At 41.8% G+C, this 20,893-nt stretch overlaps 1 long non-coding RNA gene across 1 annotated transcript; it reads left to right on the forward strand.

Moving 5' to 3' along the window:
- Positions 1 to 177: 177 nt before the first annotated feature.
- On the forward strand, positions 178 to 1,439 carry LOC127394964 (uncharacterized). The gene is made up of 2 exons (XR_007891702.1): positions 178 to 338; positions 449 to 1,439. It is a non-coding gene; the product is annotated as an uncharacterized LOC127394964 (long non-coding RNA).
- The last annotated feature ends 19,454 nt before the right edge of the window (positions 1,440 to 20,893 follow it).

The raw sequence follows: 20,893 nt of genomic DNA on the forward strand, positions 1-20,893 counted from the left end.
CCAGCGGCGGCCCCGGCGGCTCGACGGCGGCCCCGAGGCCGGGCCGAGGCTGCCGCGCTTCCCGCCGCTCGGGCCCTGGGCCGCCCGCCTCGGCGGAGCTGCTCCCGCGGTGGCCGCCGCGTCCTGCCCTGCCTGGGGTCTTGCGGGGCGGTAACTTTCCCTCGAGGGAAGAGCGGGGCACTGCTTCGTTCTTACTCTCTTTTACATTTTTTTCTGAAAAAATAGAGAGTCGAAGTTCCTGATCTGGGCGTTCTAACCAGAGAAGGAGTTTCATCCCGGTCGCACTCTAACGGCTGCGATGCAGCTCAGCTCTGTGCTGGTGGCAGCAGCACACGCAGGTGTGTCCCTCAAAGTACCTGTCGATCTAGTACTATGTCCTAGTTGAATAGTTACCAAAGAAATGTCCTTTGAAAATTTCCTGTCCTATTTATTCCGGATCGAACTGCAGATGTGAGCACAGCTGTACGGAGAAAGGAAATGAACCCGACGTTTGTTACGGAGTAGGGAGTCGGTGGGAAGAGCCGCAGGCGCTGTGCCCCGGGAGCAGCCCCGCCGCACGCAGCCGCCCGCCCCAGCGGGTGATGCGGGGCTGCGGGACCTTGTGGAGCGTGCGGAAACACCGACCTCAGAGCACTGCGGGAATTACAGCCTGCAGGAGGCTCGTCGTCTCGATGTAGCTTCTGGCATCGCTAGCCTGTCCCAAAGAGGAATTTACCTGATTCCTGGTGACCAAACAACAAAAACAAGGCTATGAGACAGCTGACGAAAATGACATGAAATCTATGAAGAAATATGATGTTTAGAAGATCTCGAGAGGTGCATCCCACAGAGAAAAGACACAGTGAATTTGAATGGGGTTTGGGAGATGCTGCTGGGTAAAGTCCAAGCGTGTTGTTTCTAAAGGTACAAGAGCCACAGCCATCACTGGTGCCTTAGGAACTTGCAGAACTTCTCTCTGAGAGTAAACATCCTGTCTTCCCCATCCTGTTGCACTGAGCACAGTGGAGTGACAGTTCTACCATCAGAAGCTGAGTGTGTGGAGTTCTCCCTGGGATTCTCCCAGGCAGTGGATTAGACATCGCTCTCGCTTCCTACCTTGCACCTGCAGGGTATGGGAAGCAATTGCTCATGGTGCTTCTGCATCACAATGACTGTGCTCCCAGAGTTGAGGGGGAACATGTTGACGATTTTGTCTGTACATCCATTGCAATGAACCTCATCAATGCCCACTGTTGCCTTAAAACAAAAGTGTTTTATCTTATCGGTGAAGTTTTTTTTTTTTTAATTCCTTATGCAAACATTCAAGGTCAGGATTGATGGGGCTCTGAGCAATCCGATTAGTTGAAGATGTCCCTGCTAATTGCAGAACTAGAAGACCTTTAAAGGTCCCTTCCAACCCAAACTGTTCTATGATAAAAAATAAATACATGCATACAGAATGCATAGGAAGAATGTGTGTGTTCTTAAAAGTTTACAAAAGAAGTACTACAGGCCTTACAAAGAAAGGGTGGCATTCCCCCATAAATTTGTTTACTAACTGTTTTTATCGTGCATATAAGTCAGGAGTGGAATCATATTTCTAAGTTTCTGTCATTGTTTATCTTTTACAGTCTGATTAATTGGTGACTTTTTTCATCAACAAAGTGCACATTAGCATGTTAGTGAAGAGGGGAGTAGGGACAAATGTGCTGCATAAACCTAAGGCAGGATACACACTCTAAATTTTTCCCATGCTTTTTAGTTAACAGCTGTCCCAGGAAGATACAGAAGAGTTTTATTGTAAATAAGTAGCATTTCTTCTGTTCAGCAACCTGAAACAGAAGGCCAAAATAGAATATGAGAGGCTGCAGACATGAAACGTCTATTAGTAATGTTAATTGCCAATGCCACTGAAGAGGATGCTGACACACATACCTTAATTATAGGGCAAATTCTTCAAAACCTGCATTTCACAAATACTGTTGTACTAATGGGTGGTGTTAACTCCACTTACTCTCAGTGAAGGATTTCAAAGTGTAGGACTCCAGAAAGCCAGAGGGGCTGTTTCTAAAAGTTGATCTGTAGCTGGGGAATTGAGGGGAATGTGCAGGAGAGTTGAATCTTGTAGCAATTGGCCTTGGGGCTCATATCAGCCTTGAGGCTTGGAAGAACTGTAAGGTCTTGTCTGTTCCTGTTGAACTGATTACTGTGCAAATTGTCACGCAGATTAGTGAAGGCTAGTTTAATTAACTCCCTACATTAAGTGAAAAAGGCTTGATGGCAAGGCAAAGAGTAAATATGAAGCATCTTTAATTTAAAATGTATTAAGTCTGCCTATTTTGCTTGAAATAAATATTTCTAACACTAATGTAGGTCAAAAATAGTTCGATCATACTACTCGTAAGAGCAAAAGCAGTGCCTCTCCCTCTGTTTAACAAGCCCATCTTTTATATCTCAGTTTAATAGTAATTTTTTGATTTATGTATAATAACTACTAGAGGTCCAGCTGAGTTTCAGGGGGCTTGCAGTGGTGGCTTGCAGTGCCTGGCTCCCACTGCCACAGGTAGACATTTCTACTGAGTGGTGAGTGTCCTCCAGGATTTGTCACTGGGCTCTCAGCTCCCACTTCAAAAGAGCTTTTACTTTCATTTAGGCATTTTAAGTGTGAAGTGGTGCGCTTTGAAGATTGCCTGGATGCCACATCCAAATGCTGCTCATGTTATTACATCCATTTGCGTGCTGCACAGCCTCTTGTGAGGCAAGGAGGGAGCCAGGACCAGGCTGGGCAGGTTGCAGAGCGTAGGCCATTGTTGTCCACCCAGAAACTGCCACAGGCAGTAGGCCTGCTCCCACAGGGAAAGCCAATCTTCAAGGTACACCACATTCACAAGCCTCATCTTGCAGCCTGTGTGGCTGCAGACTTCTCCTTTTCGCAATTTCCACAAGCGCTTCCTCGCACCAGGTCTCTCATTCACCCACTTTTCTTTTCCTCCCAGCCCCTTGAGCATGGGCCGCTCCCTTCCCCTGCTTTTAGGCTCTGCTTTGCTAACATGGCAGATTTTCTCACCTTACAAGTACTGCTTGCTGCTGCCTCTCATCCTAATGCCTTCCTATTTCATAGGAATTTCACGTTTCATTGTGTGCATGAACTCCTCATTTTTACCAGTACCGGGTTGTTTCTGCTGAAGTGGACTTGGGTGATTCCTTAGAATGACAAGAGGGCATCATGGCAAAATACAGTCTAGTTTTTGCCTACCAGAAGAAAGGTAAGACTGATATCCCAAAAGTGTATTAGCACTACATGGAAGCAAGGAAAAGCGGCCATGAGAGATACCTGAAAAAGTGGCTGCAGTCTTACCTTCGCACTCCGTGCCACTACTTTTGGTGTATTTGGTGCTGCTTTGGACAATGATTTCATGACACCCCTTCATTCTCCAGACAGTTTATGACTGTCCTTCTTCCTCCCTTGGTTTTAGGATTCAGTTAATCACTAAGTTAATTTTGAATATTTCTTGGGACTGCACTTTCTCTGGGCTGAACAGAAGAGAAGATTGTGAGCAGGTGCCTCACAGGGCAAGACAGGTTGGGATTTTTTGGGGTTGCTGCAGTGGTCTGTGACCTGAAGAGACATATGAAGAAGGTGGTTACCAATACATCTTTGGAGTATAAAAGCACTGCTTGGAATGGGAGAAGGAACACATTTTGTTGAAATTATGCAGTATTTCTGCTTTATTGTAGGTCTGATGTCTTGACTGTCAGAGCTGTAGGATGGCTAGTACTGTGTATAACATCTGCTCTCTTGGCAGAAACTATGTAACCATCTCTTCCTCTTAACTAATATGCACATAAACATAATCACCAGAGGCTAATACCTGGGACATGGCAGAATTATGCATTTAGTATATTAAGGTTGTCAGTGCATGCAGCCTATTAAGACAGGCTTATGTAAGGGTAAAAAAAGAACCAGGCATGACTAAACAGTAAAGAAGAGATGTTATTAGAAGAAAGAAGGCAACTTTCAAAACCTCCAAGTCATATTCAAATGAAGAAAGCAGAAAAAATAATAAATCCTGGCTGATAACATATAAAAATGAAATTAAGCAGGAAAAAAAAAAGAAGCTGGGAGGAGCAACTTGCTAAAGGACTCTAAAGCAGCACTAAGGCCTTTTTCAAACACTCATCATGGTGTCTGCAGGGCTGATCAATGATCAAACACTACAGAGAGCAAAAGACCATTTCAAAGAAACTGATGTTCACTGTGGAAGAAACTAGGAAAACCCACATGCCAAAATACTTTTCTAGAAGAGGGTCCAACTGAAACTCAAATTACTGTAAAAGCGATTATGTGACAAACTGGCAACATAACTAATAAATCACCAATACAAGAAGTTATTTCATTGAGTGGTTCTAAATAGTCTGTAACTGCTCACTGTAGTCCTTGATATCCTCAGACTGGAGTGTGGCAAATTGATACCAGCTGTAAATAGTTTTCAGAGAAAATCATGGAATCTACAGGATTATGCATCAGACCTCTGGACAAATTTGTGGAAACTTATGAAGGGCAGAGTGAGTGGTTACCTGGGTTCATAAAAGTTGCCTTGGAAGAGTCAGCATCAGGAAAGTCCTACTTTACAATCCTTTTTTTGAAGGGTGTCAGCAAGTATTTGGACAAAGACAGCCAAGCTGATCGAATCTGCTTGGAATTGTGACACTACCGAGTATCAACAGTTTTCAAGGAAACTTCATAGTAATGAGATTAAATAAAAGGTGCTTTTATGGGTAAATAACAGGTTACAAGTTAGGAAACGGGGTAAGAGGACTAGTTACTTATTACAGTGGAGGAAGGTTATCACTGGAGTTTCCCACAGCTCCATTCTGACATCTGTGGTGTTGTTACAGTCTGAAGCAACCTGGAAAAGAAGTGAGCAATGAAGTGAGAAAGTTTGCTGGTCTGGTATGCAAGTTTGTGATATGAAGATATTCAGGATAGTAAGGACAAAGCCAGACTGTAAGTGGCCACAAGAGGCCTTTGTAAGACAGAGTGACAAAGAAATACGTGTGGAAAAAAAAAATCATAGCTTCAGATATAAGCTGGTGTTCACATGTAAGCAATGCAAAGTCTTGATGATATATGCATAACTTGTGAAAACATCAGAAAAGCAAACCAAATGTTGGAATTTATTAGGAAAGAAAAAATTATCTATGGTTTGCTTACGGCTTGTATATGCATATGGAATTCTGTATGGAATATAGATTACATTACTTATTGATACATAATAACAAAGATATCTATATTATTAATAAATATTTGGAAAATGTATTTATGTATATATATGGAAATCTATCTATTCCATATTTCTATGCAGCACAGACAGGGTGGAAAGGAATTGACTTCGGTGTCTGTTCAAATGCAAGAATGAGAGTCCATCAAATGGAGTTCATAGATGTAGATTTCAATGGAAACAAAGTAAGATTAACTTGTGCAACTCCTTCCTAAAGGATTTTATGGATGCAAAAGGCTTCAAGGGGAGACCATAGAAATACTTGAAAGAGAGATTAGTTCCAAAGTATTTAAAAGGAACCACTTGGGGAAAAACCCTGAGCTGAAAATGCAGACATTTTGAGAGAGTTTCATGTACACTTGCTCTGTTCTTGTTCTTCCTTAGGCATTTGCTTATGGCCACTTATGGCAAGAGGATACTGAGCTACGTGTACATGTGGTCTGAACCAGTACGAGCATTTGCATGTTCTAAAGAACATACCTGTAGAGCATGTATGTGAAACCCAGGGAGACAGGCTCATGGTAGGGTACCAGCACCTCTGGATTAGCTGTGAATTGGACCTTAGCTGGGCACTCTTTGAAAACAATAATCTGCAGTGTTAGAGATCTGTCTCTGGAATCTCACCTGACACACAGCTAGATCCATAACTGCAGTAATGAATATGTGTTTTATGTGGCTGCAGAGTGCTCCTTGTCTAAGACATTCCTGAGGTTTTATCTTTTCTGCCTTCTGTTCAGCTGTTCTGCTAATGTAATCATGACCAGCTGCCGTGAGAATTTCTTGGAGTGGCTGTCCCCAGACAATTTCCAGATATTTACAAGTTCTACCAAATAGTAGTACCCAAAACCCTGGGAGCCAAACAGATCCCATGTTGATACGAGATATTCTTCACTGTCGAAGTCTTAAAAATTCTGCACCTCATCAACTACAGCTAACAGAAGAGTGTCAGAGTTGTTCAACAACTTCATCAACGACCTGGATGAGGGTATAGAATGTACCCTCAGCAAGTTTGCTGATGACACTAAGCTGGGAGGAGTGGCTGACACACCAGAAGGCTGTGCTGCCATTCAGAGAGACTTAGACAGGCTGGAGAGTTGGGCGGGGAGAAACATGATGAAATTCAACAAGGGGAAGTGTAGAGTTTTGCATTTGGGGAAGAACAACACGATGTCCCAGTATAGGTTGGGGGCTGACCTGCTGGAGAGTAGTGTAGGTGAAAGAGACCTGGGGGTCCTGGTAGACTGGAGGATGACCATGAGCCAGCAATGTGCCCTTGTGGCTAAGAAGGCCAATGGCATCCTGGGGTGCATTAGAAAGGGTGTGGTTAGTCGGTCAAGAGAGGTTCTCCTCCCCCTCTATTCTGCATTGGTGAGGCCGCATCTGGAGTATTGTGTCCAGTTCTGGGCCCCTCAGTTCAGGAAGGACAGGGAACTGCTGGAAAGAGTCCAGCGCAGAGCTGGATGATTAAAGGAGTGGAACATCTCCCTTATGAGGAAAGGTTGAGGGAGCTGGGTCTCTTTAGCTTGGAGAAAAGGAGACTGAGGGGTGACCTCATCAATGTTTACAAATATGTAAGGGGTGAGTGTCAGGGAGATGGAGTTAGGCTCTTCTCAGTGATGACCAGTGATAGGACAAGGGGTAATGGATGCAAATTGGAGCATAGGAGGTTCAAGGTGAATATCCGAAAAATTTTTTTTACTGTAAGAGTGACAGAGCACTGGAACAGGCTGACCAGGGAGGTTGTGGAGTCTCCTTCTCTGGAGACATTCAAAACCCACCTGGATGCGTTCCTATGTGATGTACTCTAGGTGACCCTGCTCTGGCAGGGGCGTTGGACTAGATGATCTTTCGAGGTCCCTTCCAACCCCTAGGATTCTATGATTCTATGATTCTATGAAGCAAAATGATGCCAAGGTACGAGGGCATACAAAGGAATAGGTGGGACAATTTTATAGGATTGGGAGTTGGCCAATTCAAATGACTTGTGCATCTTTTACATTCCAACTGCTTACAGGAAGCTCAAAAGTCCTTTAGTTTTACTATGTTCCTTATCAGGCCAACTTTCTGCTAAACTCGGGTTTGTTTGAACCAGCAGATGAGGAATGTAGGCAAGGCATACAAGTTCAGGTCCAAACTAACATGACAGTATAGACACAGCTGAAGAGTCCCTGTGCTTCCCCCTGCATGTGTTGCTATATAAAAGCTAGCCCAAATCTGACTGCTGCATCATAAGGCCAACTATAGCCCCTGGAATTGCTGCAGCTGTGTAGGATGATATAGTTGCTCTTTCTTTGCAAAATAAAACAAAACACAACAATTTAAGAGCAGCCAGCATGGCTTTACCTGACTGCTTCCAATTATAAAATGACTGCTTTGGGGATGAGAGGTGAGCAATAGGTATTGGTTATTTTCTCTTTAGCAAGGCTATCGGGACCATCTTTGGTTGTATTCTTGTAACCACACTTTGGAGAGATGGACAGGATGGCTGGACTACAAGATTAAGGAAAAGATGACTGGACCAAGAGGTTAAAAGAATTCTGGTTAGTAGCTGAAAGTCTAACTGTCAGCCAGTTAGGAGTGGTATTCTTCTGAGTTAGACACTGAACCTTGTACTATTTAATTTCTTCATTAGTGACCTGAATGATGAGATGGAATGCATCCTCACTACATTAACAGGTTACATTAAATTATGGGGAGAAGATGGTGTGCTGGAGGGCAGGACAGCTATTCAGAGGAATCTCAGCAATCTAGAGAATTGACGAAAACTTCTTGAAGTTCAAAAAGGAAAGTGGAAACAAAAGGTATCTAAAGAGAGCCAAGTAAAGCTTATATAAAGCTCTGTCTGGGTATGATAAATACTGTGCCACAATACAAGGTGGGAACTGGCAGACTACAAGGCAGCCTTTCAGGAAAAGACCTGAGGGGTCATGGTGAACAACCTGAACTTGAGCCAGCAATTGTGCCCTTGCAGCAAAAATGGCTAACTTCATATTTGGCTGCATTAGTAGAGTGTTCAGAGGAATGTAGCCAGCAGGCCAGGGAAAGTGACTATTCCCTGAGTACTCAAGAGGCTGTATCTGGAATATTGTGTCCAGCTGTGGACACTTATCTGCAAGAAACATCAGCATACTGGAGCAAGTCCAGTGGAGGAGCACAAAGCTGACTAGGAGGCTGCAGCCTCCTAGGAAATGCTTTGTTATCTGAAGAAAAAGTTAAGGAGATCTAATTGTTGTGTACAGCTTTCTAGTGGTTACAGAATGATCTTTTGAGATCCACCACAAAAGGACAAGGAGCAATGGACATAAATTACATAAAAATTTCTTATCCACCATTATGAAAAAAAAATATAAATTCATAGAATCACAGAATGGCTTGAGTCGGAAGGGATGTTTAAATATCATCTGGCCCAAGCTCCCTGCCATCAGCAGGGGCATCTTCAGCCAGATCAGGTTGCTCAAAGCCCCACGCAGCCTGAGTTTGAACATTTCTAATGATGGAATAATGATGGAATCAAGGTTGATCCAACACTATAGCAGGTTGTCTAGGGAGGTCACAGATAGGCAAAACTTGACAGGGGAAGACACTGAGCATCTGACACTGACGTCAGCCCTGCTTTGAGCAGGAGAGTCAACCTGATGACCTCCCAAAGTCAATCCAGGTTATTTCATGCTTTTGTGATTCTAAGCAGCTTATGGCATATGTTATACTTAAATCTTCAAAACAGAGACTTGCAGAGATATATAACACTTCTGTGTACTGACTGCAAGATGTGAGTGTAACCCATTTTGAGGAAGTTTGTTTCACGGTGTATATCAGCTCACCTTTTACTAGAAAATAATAACCAGATTATCAAAGATAATAACTAGCAGCAACAGTGATTGGTGTCCTTAGAATTTCATAATTTCCAACACTGGATGAAGAAGAAATACATCTCACAAAAATTACTACTTCAATTTTAATGTAATTAAGAAAGTTAAAATGAATGAAATGCAATAAAAATCTCACAAGCTATAATAAAGCTGGCTAACAGAAAAACTTAATTATAACTTTAGTTCGAGCTAAAAGTGTATCATGCTTTGTTTAAATTCTAAAACAAGTGCAGTTATTAATGCCCCAGATACAACTCTGGTTTTATTTACTCCTCTGTTTTGGAGGATGAGGTACAGCAAAATCCGAATGCCTCTGTGAATATACCAGAGGAAACTGATAAAAATGCCTTCCATTCCAGCTAAGAAGCAGATTTTCTAGAACTCACTTATATCATGGATAATTGGGTGATCTTTTTTAGCACTTAACTCCAAGAGTGCTTTTATTGAAGGAGGATCACTAGACTAAGGCAAAATCCTTACTCTGTTTGCATAAATACCCCTAACAGTGGAAGGTGATGTTGGTCAGCTATGAATATAAGAACAAAAAGAAATAATATTATTGACTAAAAATGTTTTACCTTTGCTTTGTTTATAGCAAGCAAGTTCCATCTGGAAGATCAGGTAAAAGACAAATTAGTGCTTCAGTTCAACTCACTAGCTAGACCTCTTCTACATACATTGACAATGAGACTAAGTGTCTTCAGCTGCCAGAGAAAGTATTCATTTTACTAAATGTAAACACTTCTAGTATAGATAGCTCCCTTTAAATGAGTTTGCCTAATTATATTTATTTTCAATGAAGAAAACCAAATGCTTATAGTACACAATTTATCTCATTCTAAACTAGACATCTAAAATAGGTCAGATGAATCATGCCTTAAAAGTGACTCTTTCTCTCCATTGAATATAAAGGGAGTCTGGCATGACTAGCTCAGAAGTGTACACTGTGTATGTCTAAAGTTAGCTGAGAGGAATCCCATCCCACCTGTTCGTACACTTAATAAAAGAAGAACACCAATTCAGTAAAAAAATGAACAAACTGTCCCCAGGCTTTAAAACAAGTTGATTTAATCTTGAGAAGTTCAGGTCTTAATTTAAGGTTTGATTCAACTCTCATTGAAGTCAATAGCCACATGTTTGCAGAGGATTTTAATGAGGCTTGTCAATTATTTTTGTTTACTCTCTCATCAAATATACTTAAGTAAATTCAATGAGAAATGGATACTCAATGCTTAATGAGAAAGAGTAACCTGTAAATACAGGTCATTCTTTGAACATGATTTTTTTGTAAATGAGTTTCTTTCCTTCCATCTTTTAAATTAAATGTGTGCAGTGTAGATAAATCCACACTGATAATTGTATTAAATAATTTCAATTCAAGCAATACCAGAAAGTACAGATATCATTTCTTCTACGGGTTTATTAGCTCTTTAATTAATATGTGTAATGTATTAAACAAAGTCCAGCAGGATGTTATTGCTCTGTTTAAGTGATTACTGTGAAGGTTGCTTTGCACTGTCAGTTTTGCAGAGCTCCTCAGTGTTCTACGCCAGGAATATAGTACTCGTTATACCATGGAGTACAATGGAGTTGTAGTTGGAAAGCTTGATAAAAACTTCAGGAGCCTAGTAAAGGTGATGAAAGTGAACAGCCATTAAACGAAACCCTTGAAGATTTTCTATATAGCCTGGGTGTAATCCAGTCCTGTTCTTAATGTGGGGAATTGAGGAAACAGTGGACATGGATTTACATGACTGTAACAGTGACATGTAACCAGGAGCCTCTGCAGGCACTAATGGGAGAGATGAAGCCAAATGATGTGTTCTCTTTCCTCCCTACTGAATTAATGCTGAATATTGAACTGGCTTCATAGTTCACTGATTTGCATGTGCAACTGCTACCACATCTTGAAGAGGGGAAGAGGGAATTCTGTCAAAGGAGTTAGCATCTGAGTGAGATTAACAAACTCTGGAGTTAGAGTAAACACATAACTTCTATTCTCTAATCCAGTTTCTACCTGAAAATCTGCTTCAGAGTAATACAAGTCTGAGATTCTGAAGCCAGAATATTACCAAAAGCTGTGTGAGCAGTGTGAGAAAGAAGGCTTTTTCATTGGCTCTTGCTGAGAACTGTGTGTTACAGGTTCTCCAGACAGTGCCTCTTGGACCACCCTGCTGCAAAGACAAAAGAGGTCAGTTTGTAAAGATCCTTTTGAACATATTAACAAATGAACTAACAACTCTGCATATTAATAATAGGATTAAATTAGAAGAACTGAAGCAGTATGGGAGTGGCTGCAGGCAAAGGACTCTTTCCTAGTAGTAAAAGAAGAGGATTTAACCAGGTGGGGAAACATAAGCAGCTTTGAGAGGTTAGAAACAAACAATGATTAAAAATAAAATGTGGGGTTTTTTGTTTGTGTTTTTTTGTTTGTTTGTTTGTTTGTTTTGGTTTTGGTTTTGTTGTGGTTTTTTTTCCTCCTACCATATTCTTGCAGCATGAGATTTTTGCTAAACAAACAGCTCTCCTGTAGGCTAGCTCTGATGTGCCATTCCTAGCTTTCACCATCTCAACATCCTGGCTACCATTGGTTGTGACACCAAATCCAGCCACTTGGGATCAGTTGGTCTGTGTGAGAGAGTAAAAGAGAACTGTGTGCTCTGCAGAGCTCTTTAACGGGGATCACTGAAGATGATAACATGTAATGCTGGTAGGGTAAAGTCAGCACCTTTGGTGCTCTCCTCCCAGGTGAATGCGTGCTTGAATTGTTCTAATTGGGTTAGCCTGCATTTAAGAAAATACGGTACAGACTAACTGAAACTCTGGGCCCTGAAAGGATGCAGAATTGAGAAGTCTTTCGTCTTTCCTGTTCCCATTGAATTAACTACAATAGTTATTTTCCTGTAAATTAACACTTTCTAATTAACCTTATTACAGAATCACAGAATCATAGAACAGTTAAGCTTGGAAGGGACATTGAAGATCATCAGGTTCCAACCTTCCTACCCTCATGGTGAAGAATTTCTTCCTGATGTCTAACCTAAATGTCCCCTCTCTCAGTTTAAAATCAGAGCACTTGCCAGAGAAGACTGATGCAAAGAAGTTATTGAGAACCTCAGTCTTCTCAATATCCTGCCTAGTTTGATCTCCTGTTTCCTTCAGGAAAGGGCCTGCATCGTCCTTGGTCGTCCTTTTATCCCCAATGTACCTATAGAAGCTTTTCTTATTGCTCTTAACATCCTTGGCGAGGTTTAATTCCATCTGGGATTTGGCTCTTCTCACCTGATCCCTAGGTGCTCTGACAACCTCTCTGCAATCTTCCCAGGATACCTTCCTTAGGTTCCACCCTCTGTGTCCTTTCTTCTTCAGTTTGAGCTTTTCTAGGAGCTACCTGTTCATCCACACTGGCCTCCTGGAGTATTTACTTGACTTCCTCTTAGTTGGGATGCAATGCCTGGAGAAAGTGATCCTCAAATATCAGCCAGCTTTCATGGGCCCCTCTACCCTCCAGTATTTTATCCCAAGACACTCTCTTGAGCACATCCTTGAAGAGGCTGAAATCTGCCTTCTGAAGTCAAGGGTAGTAAGCTTGCTGTCAGCCCTTCTTGCTGCCCTTAGGATCTTGAACTCCACTGTTTCATGGTCACTACAACCTAGGCTGCCCTTTAGCTTAACATCCCTCACCAGCCCTTCCTCGTTGGTGAGAACAAGGTCCAGCATAGCAACTTTGCTTATTGGTTCCCTGATTACTTGGAAAAGGAAGTTATTGTCCTTGCACTCTAGGAACCTCCTGGATTGTTTGTGCTTTGCAGAGTTGTCCCTCCAACAGACATCAGGGTGTTTGAAATCCCCCAGGAGTACCATAGCTTGTGAATGTGAAGCTGCTCCTATCTGTCTGTAGAGTGCCTCGTCTATACTGTCCTCCTGGTCAGGTGGACTCTAGCAGACCCCCACTGTAATGTCACCTGTCCCTGCCTTCCCCTTGATCTTAACCCACAAGCTCTCAGTTGGCTCCTCATCTGTCCCCAGGGAGAGCTCCACACACTCCAGCTGATCTTTGACACAGAGGGCAACACCTCTACCCCATCTCTCCTGTCTGTCCTTCCTAAAGAGTTTATAACCGTCCATTCTGATACTCCAATCATAGGAGCCATCCCACCAGGTTTCCATGATGCCAATAAGATCATAGCCCTGCAGGCATGTCCACATCTCTGACTCCTGTTTATTCCCCATGTGTGCATTTGTCTAGGGGCATTTAAGCTGGGCCACCAGTGGAGGTAACTGACTAGCTGGAGGGGCTGGGATTTCATTATGCTGCTCTCCAGGAGCTTCCCTGCTGACCTGCACCCCTTCTACAGGATCTGGGCATCGCTTACTGGTGCTGGCATCACACTGATTAGTGTGGGAGGTTCCCTCACCCCAGCCACATCAGTTTAACCTTGCAGACTTCATATTTCATACTGAAAGAAACATGAAATTTGTGTGCATTGAAAGTGACAGTGATATATAATCTGTTACTTAATGTTTTTTTTACAAGAAATAATGAAAATCAGAGAAAATTGTATCAGTAATCCACAGGGAAGGGGTTAGAGGCTGCATACATACATATATTAATAAAACTGCAGGATTTTCTCGTACCTTTTGTATGGTGACATTACTGAAGAAACTGGTCTCATTTTCCTGCAATATCATCCATAAATTTGGTCTTATACAGGTCTATTTTATCAGACAAAATAATGACACACAAGTTTTATAATGCTATCAAGATAGGACGAGTTTCACTTTCTTAATTACTAGCACAAAAATCCTTGAAAAAGCATTTTGATGGCACAAGAGCTCTCACAATAAGTTCTCCAGTTTTAGCTTCTTGTTTTATTTTGTAGCTCACATGAATGACATAAAAGCCTCTTTATTAAAGAGCAAATAAATAATACAGAACCTAGATCACAAAACTTTTGTGATGGCTGGGATGTATCTGAGATGTGTATGTTCAGTAAACAACCGTGCTCATCTACCCTGCTGGATATGATTGTGAAGTGTTTCCACATGATCAGCATGGCAACAGTAATTACCAAATTAGTAAAATTGCACAATAATGATTTTGTGCCACATGTAGCGTGGACATCTCATGTAGCATCACAGGCTAATTTGCAAGGACTTGCCTAGCCTGCAGATCCTTTGATACCAGTCCTATTGCACCATGGGGATCCTTGCATAGTGGTGCTTGTATACTTGACAGTCTGTTTTTAAGATCAGTTGCTGCCCCAGGAAATAGAAAATGGCACTGGTAGGGTTGCCTACCTTAATCTGGTAGGATTCACTACCTAAGTGTCGAAAAGTGACATGTTGCATTACCTGCTGACACACTGTTACTCAACAATAACAGCAGCTGCAAGCAGTGTTGCAAGCATTAGTGTTGGCTCCTGGCTGGACAAGGAATCTGGAAGGAGTTAGGACCTGCCTGTCACCCTTGACTTCTCTCCCCTGTATGGGCAGCCTCTGGTGATGGTAGCTACTTTCTGTATGATCTTAAAAATCATGATGTTAGCAACTGGACACACTGTCCTGGGGTGGGGATGGGAAGAATAGCAATAAAAAAGTAGTCTGTGTTTCTAAGGAAGAGCTGAATCCTGCTACTCAGAACAGCAACATTTTCCCCTGGCATCTCTTTGGCACTGTGATGCCCGGCAGAAGGTGCTCAAAAGGAGGCAGAAATGATTCCATGCCTTTGCAATTAACCCTTGTCATGGATGATTAGGCCAGAGTAGCAAAAATACTTTTGCATTCAAGCACCTTCTCATTCAAGATCAGGAGCAAAAACAATTCTTCCTCCATGCCCTGATAGTGACAATTCTACCTCTTTTTCGTCAGCCTGGATGACAAAGAACAGATCTGTATTAATTCAGGATGATGAAAAGACTTTGTCAGCCAAGACCAAGTGCTGTGGTGGGCTGACAGTTGTCTTGGGAAGACAAACGCATTAACCACAAACATCCCCCTTTCCTCCTCCATTCCCATTTATTGCTGGGCACAATGTCATCTGGCATGGAATATCTCTTTGGTCATTCTGGGTCAGCTGTCCTGGTTGTGTCCCAGCCCAGGTTCTTGTGCACCCACAGCCTGTTGCTGGTGGGACACAGTGGGGGAAAGAAAAAAGCTGCAACCCTTGACACTATGCAAACACTGCTCAGCAACATCCTAAACACTGGTGTAGTATCAACACTGTTCTAGTGGTAAATGCAAAACACAGCAGGGTATGGGCTGCTGTGAGGAACATTAACTCCATCCCAGCCAGTGCTGCTGCTGCAACAAAAGTCACCATGACAGAAGAGAAACATCTGTGCTGGAGGATGTACCTATAGAGGAGCCTGGTGTGTCCAAAGATGGCATATCACGATGTCAACTTACAAATCAATTAAAAATCCATAACATATTCAAAGTCTGATTGATGCTTATCTGGGAGAGAAGCACAGTGTTACAGCCCATGTTCTCTTCTTTTCCCAAGTGGAATAAATTATAATTGTACCTCTGTATATGTTTTGTCTGCATTCAAACTCAAGCCATCAAGCACTACAGCCTGATGGACCCAGGCTGGGTTTCACTGCTGGGTAAATGCATGGAGGAAGCCAGCAGGGAAGCACAAGGCCAAGCGTGTGGGGAGGAGGCCAGCCTGGAGCATGGATTTGCAGGTGGGGCCGCTGCAGAGGTGTTTGGGCCAGGCCCAGGAGTGGCTCCACTGCAGGGGTGTAGCAAGGGGTGCGGCCCCAGGCACAGCTCCAGAGGTGAGGTAGGCACGAAGACATGAGGTCCAGGGTGGGGTGGAAGAGCAGCATGTGTGCTGGCATTATGCCCAGATCCTGGCTCTGTGCCCAGAGTATGATCGAAGAGGAAACCAGGAAAGAACCTACCAAATGACCTTCTTACCTGGGAAACCTGATTTTGGCACCACCGTGGGCTGTGGTGATACCTTGCTGGTGCATGAGATGGTGGAAGAAACAGCAAGAACTGAGGGTGGAACAAAACAGACTCTGAGGAAGGCAAATGTGTGGAGAAATCAAGTAATAGATTAGGAAAATTCTGATTCAGCTTAGAGTCTGAAGGTAAAGCAAAATCATAGTATCATAGAATCACCAAATGGTTTGAGTTGAAGGGGACCTTAAAGATCATCTACATCCAACCCCCCTGCATGGGCACGGACACCTCCCACTAGATCAGGTTGCTCAGAGCCCCATCCAACCTGGCCTGGAACACTTCCAGGGATGGGGATTCCAAAACTTCTTTGGGCAACCTGTTACACTGTCTTGCCACCTTCACAGTAAGGAATTTCTTTCTAATGTGTAACCTAAATCACCTCTCTTCCAGTTGTAATCTATTCCCCCTTGTCCTGTCACTACAAACCCTTGTAAAAAGCCCCTCCCCAGCTTTCCTGGAGGCTCCCTTCAGGTACTGGAAGGCCGCTATGAGGTCCCCCTGGATCCTTCTCTTCTCCAGGCTGAACAGCCCCAACTGTCTCCAGGCCTCTGATCATCAAATGTTAAATTGGATCTTGCAGCATCAAGACCCAACAATCACTGGAATTGATGACCAGGAGCCAGGGTAGGAGAAACTGGTGAGAAGGATGGTGACAGAACTGTGGAGAGTCTCACATGTCTGTGGAGAGTCTCACATGTCACTTGCACAGAATGGCAATGCCTACTAGTAGTGCACTGTTGACCCAGCAGCATATTTGGAATAACTTTGACCTGGGAGAATATTTTTTACTAGGTTATTGTTTGTGTCATGAAGGTAAAATATTATTGACCTAGTTGTAGGAGGCTTCATCTCCACCCTAGTGGAAAATCAGAACAGAGTGACTCCTCTAATGGGTAAAGAGAATATTGATTTTGTTGCATGAGAATCAGATTGTGTGAGTGTATAAAAGCAACTGGAATGTTAGAAAGAGCATTGGAGGGCACTAGTACTGTGGCCTGACAGGGAACCCAAAAGAAGGAGTAAGTCACTGGCTTACAGCCCTCCTCAAATCTCCTATTGGGTTTTTAATTCACATTACTTAACGACATGTCATTCTCAATTATCATTGCCATGGAATTATATAACTCTCATTTAACAAAAAAAAAATATTAAAATAAACAAAAAAACCCAAATAAATAAAATAAATTTACATCAAATTCACATTCACGGTTGTATCCCACTACAGGAATAAAACAATAATCCTACATGGATTGGAAATTCTGAACTCCAAACTACACAGCAACAGAGCTAGGCTTCTGAATGTGGAAGTTACCCCCCTGCTGGTGTGTTGCTACTGTAGTTAAGGAAACAGAACTTTGGACAGATGATTTGCGTAACAAGAATATGCAAAAAGAGAACAGATATTTTTCTTCCAGTGAAAACAATGCCACAAAATAGTCCCAAATACTGTGTAGTTGCTTGGGTTAAGGGTAAACACAGTTTATATATACTGGGGTATTTGCAAACTGGCTGAGTAACTATGTTGAATGGGGATCCACTTATCCCTACACTTAATATCAATGATTTGGTAGTAACTTTATGAAATCAGATTTTTCTCCAGTGCAAAGTGAATATAAATTGGAGGTATTGTTAATGACAATATTAGCATACTATATTCATGTGGTGATAATATAAATTATTGTTCAAAGTTCAAGGCAAGGAAGCCATTGAAGATTTTTCTTATCTTCTGTCTATTCTTCAGTCCTCTGAATATTACTGTTATTTTCCACTCACTTCTCCTAACTTGTCTTCCTGATAAAAAGATAAAGCCTATATTTACAATGCAACTGCATATGATTTTACTCTAATGCTAGATTTCTAGATGATTTGAATCTCTTTATTCAGTGTTCTTTGAGTCAAATTGCTGATGTTTTGGGTTTTTTTGGTAATGTGTATGTGTATCTGTGGGAAGAGTTTGCTAATTACATCAATTAATCTCACTAAATGTGGTATCAATGCAGGTATTAATTTAAACATTTTTTAATGATGTCACTTCAACAAATGTAGAGCTTCTATATAACAGTCTAATATCGCAGTATGTAGCTATGCTATGGGTGTTATAAGCAGCAACAAGGCAAAAAACTACAGTGGTATCTTAAAAATTACAGTGCAACATTATTGCACTAATTGGAAGCTCTTGTAAGACCAAAATGACAAATTACTAAGTGAATTAATAGATACTTGTAAAATTGTTTAAAATCAAACCCAGCATATGACACTGGTTTTGAAGGATCCATTTGCTATGAAAGCGAAAGTTGGTTTTGTTTATTTGGAAACTCAGGGGGAACCCATATGTGACCAGTTCCCATCTCCTCATATTTTGCAAAATCAGGCCCTGAGTCAGAACAAAGGTCTCTAAAGGCTGCAAATGTATACGATATAAACCCTCACAGCTTCTGTGCTTGCACTCTTCACTGAAAAACTGTTAATGTTGAATTCTAGATGAGAAACTACTTTGATACTGGTATCTTGATAACTGTTGAGCCTTCCACCTTTTGGAGACTACCCAGCCTGTAAAAGTACTTTCCCAACTTACTTTTAAATGCTACATTCTGGTAGTAAAATGGAAATTCCAAATGTTTCTGGGTTTTGTTCCTCTGTCTTCATAATATGTTCTTCTTTCTTTTATTGTTTCTATATTTACGTTCTGCAGAGGTAAAATTATGTGGTTAAGTGATCAAGGTAATAAACTGTGAGCTGATGTTCAGATAATGGTCTACTGCTGAAGAAAGCCATGAAGTAAATCCAAGACTTATTTTAAAGTTAATTTAAACTACTACTGAAGCAAAATTTACACCCTATTAATGTTGATCCTAGATCACAGAATATGAAAGAAAATTAATCTTCAGGGTTTCCAGAGCAGCTTCCATCTATCCAGTAAAAAGTTAATCCAGCACAGGAATGTGAAGTGAGACCATTGAGATCCTTCAAAAGTAATATACTGTGAATGCTTCTTGCTCATTTAAGTTGCTGAAGACAACAGAAACAGTTATAAATCTACAGCAAGGACCCTTAAAAACTTGCAGCTCATCAGACACTTACCTATTCTTGAGTTCTAATACTCTTGAGTACAGCTTCGTCCTGTCAGCTGTAAGAACTGCAGAAGACTCGCTGTGAATCCCTGCTTCTCCACGCTCACCTGCAGTGGTGCTGAGCTCCTGGAGAGTAAGGAAAGTGCATGGAATTTAAGCATCCTGTCACTGTGTTGGCAAAGCAGTGTTTGAGGTCAGGCACTGCAAGGGACCTTGTGCCTGAACTCTTCAGATAAATGCCTTGCATATCAAATCCACATGTGGAGAGCTGATTTGATAGTTCATAATATGGTTAGTCTGTGATTCCTTTAAAGGGTACAACAAATATGTCTACCAGGATTTAGAAAGGCTTTTCTGTATTTCTAGAAAGAGTGTTTTTCAACAGCTTATGTTTCACTACAGCTTTTAAAATTCAAGTTGATGAATTCAAGTTGACTCATCCTTCATGAGTCTATCTCCCAGGTCTTTCTTTGGTGAAGCTCATTTTTCCAGTCCATACTGGCCAAGAACTGACATAGAATCTGCTCATCCTGTGCAAGGATTTTTGGTGGCCTAAAAAACCTGCGATTAAAATTCTGACCTGTCTTGCCTGCATCAAAACCTTGAGGACCGTGAACAGCTTTTAAAAATCTCTCTGTGCCACCCATCTGTGACAACCATCTGTCTTCCCTGTTGCATTTGCTGCCCAATGAACGCCTCCCTGGAGCCACAGTAATTGGATTCATTGCAGAAAGGCACCCCTGAACAGGAAGTTTCTCGATTATATTACTGCAAGGAATGAGGTGGAGTGACTAGAACAAAGATGCAAAATAGCTGTTATCAAGAGTGAGGATCAAAGACAAGGTGATGAATGGGTGGTTTTGGTTGTTACTGCTTTTGAAAGGTGACTGAATGGAAAATAAAGCAAAACACACACACACAAATTGTTGTAAGTTAAAGCTATTGGTCTGGATTCTCAGTCCACCAAGTTCACTCATGCTGTTCTGTTTAAAACAATTCCACACTAGGGAAAAGAAATTTTTTCTTCTCATCTATGAGAATATAAATAGCAACTCAAATGCCTCTTGCTTGTCCTGAATACAAAATGGAATCTCTCACTGTGTTTCCTGGGTTTTCTCCTCTTTAGTTCCTTTTTCAAGCATGTTTTTTAAGCAAGATCTGTCTTTTATGTTATTTTTGCATCTCATAATATGCCACATTATGCTGATAAATATTAAGCCAATTTTTATGGCTCAACAAAGAGTAAGTACAGATTTACAATGAAACACAGAAACTTTTTGCCACTCCAGATATGAATTCATACTTGTTTTGCTCTGAACCTGTCGATACTATACCAAGCACAGAGGCAATGCCCAATGGAAGGACACGATCTTTCCCTGGCGTGCTTCTGTGAACACTCAGTGTGATTAGATGTGCTTCTTCCACTTTTATTCATCCCTACAAGTAGCTACCCTCATTCCATGTCTGAAATATTGCAGAGTGAAACCTAAGCCTTGTGGACATCTACAGCAAAGCTCCAGCAAGGACTGGATTTCAAGTTGCAGCAGTATTTGAGCTGCTGTGTTTAGAGGGATGCAAGTGCTTTGGGTCTTCTAAGAGAAACCAAGCTACTCAGATGTTCTCTGCTTTGTTTACCCTTTCTGTGCAGCGAAGGTGCTACTGTGTTCCTGACATGACAAGGTTATATTGGATGGTTTGGAAAATCCAAATTGACCAATTC

The sequence above is a fragment of the Apus apus genome, chromosome 1, assembly GCF_020740795.1.
Source record: "Apus apus isolate bApuApu2 chromosome 1, bApuApu2.pri.cur, whole genome shotgun sequence".
NCBI lineage: Eukaryota > Metazoa > Chordata > Aves > Apodiformes > Apodidae > Apus > Apus apus.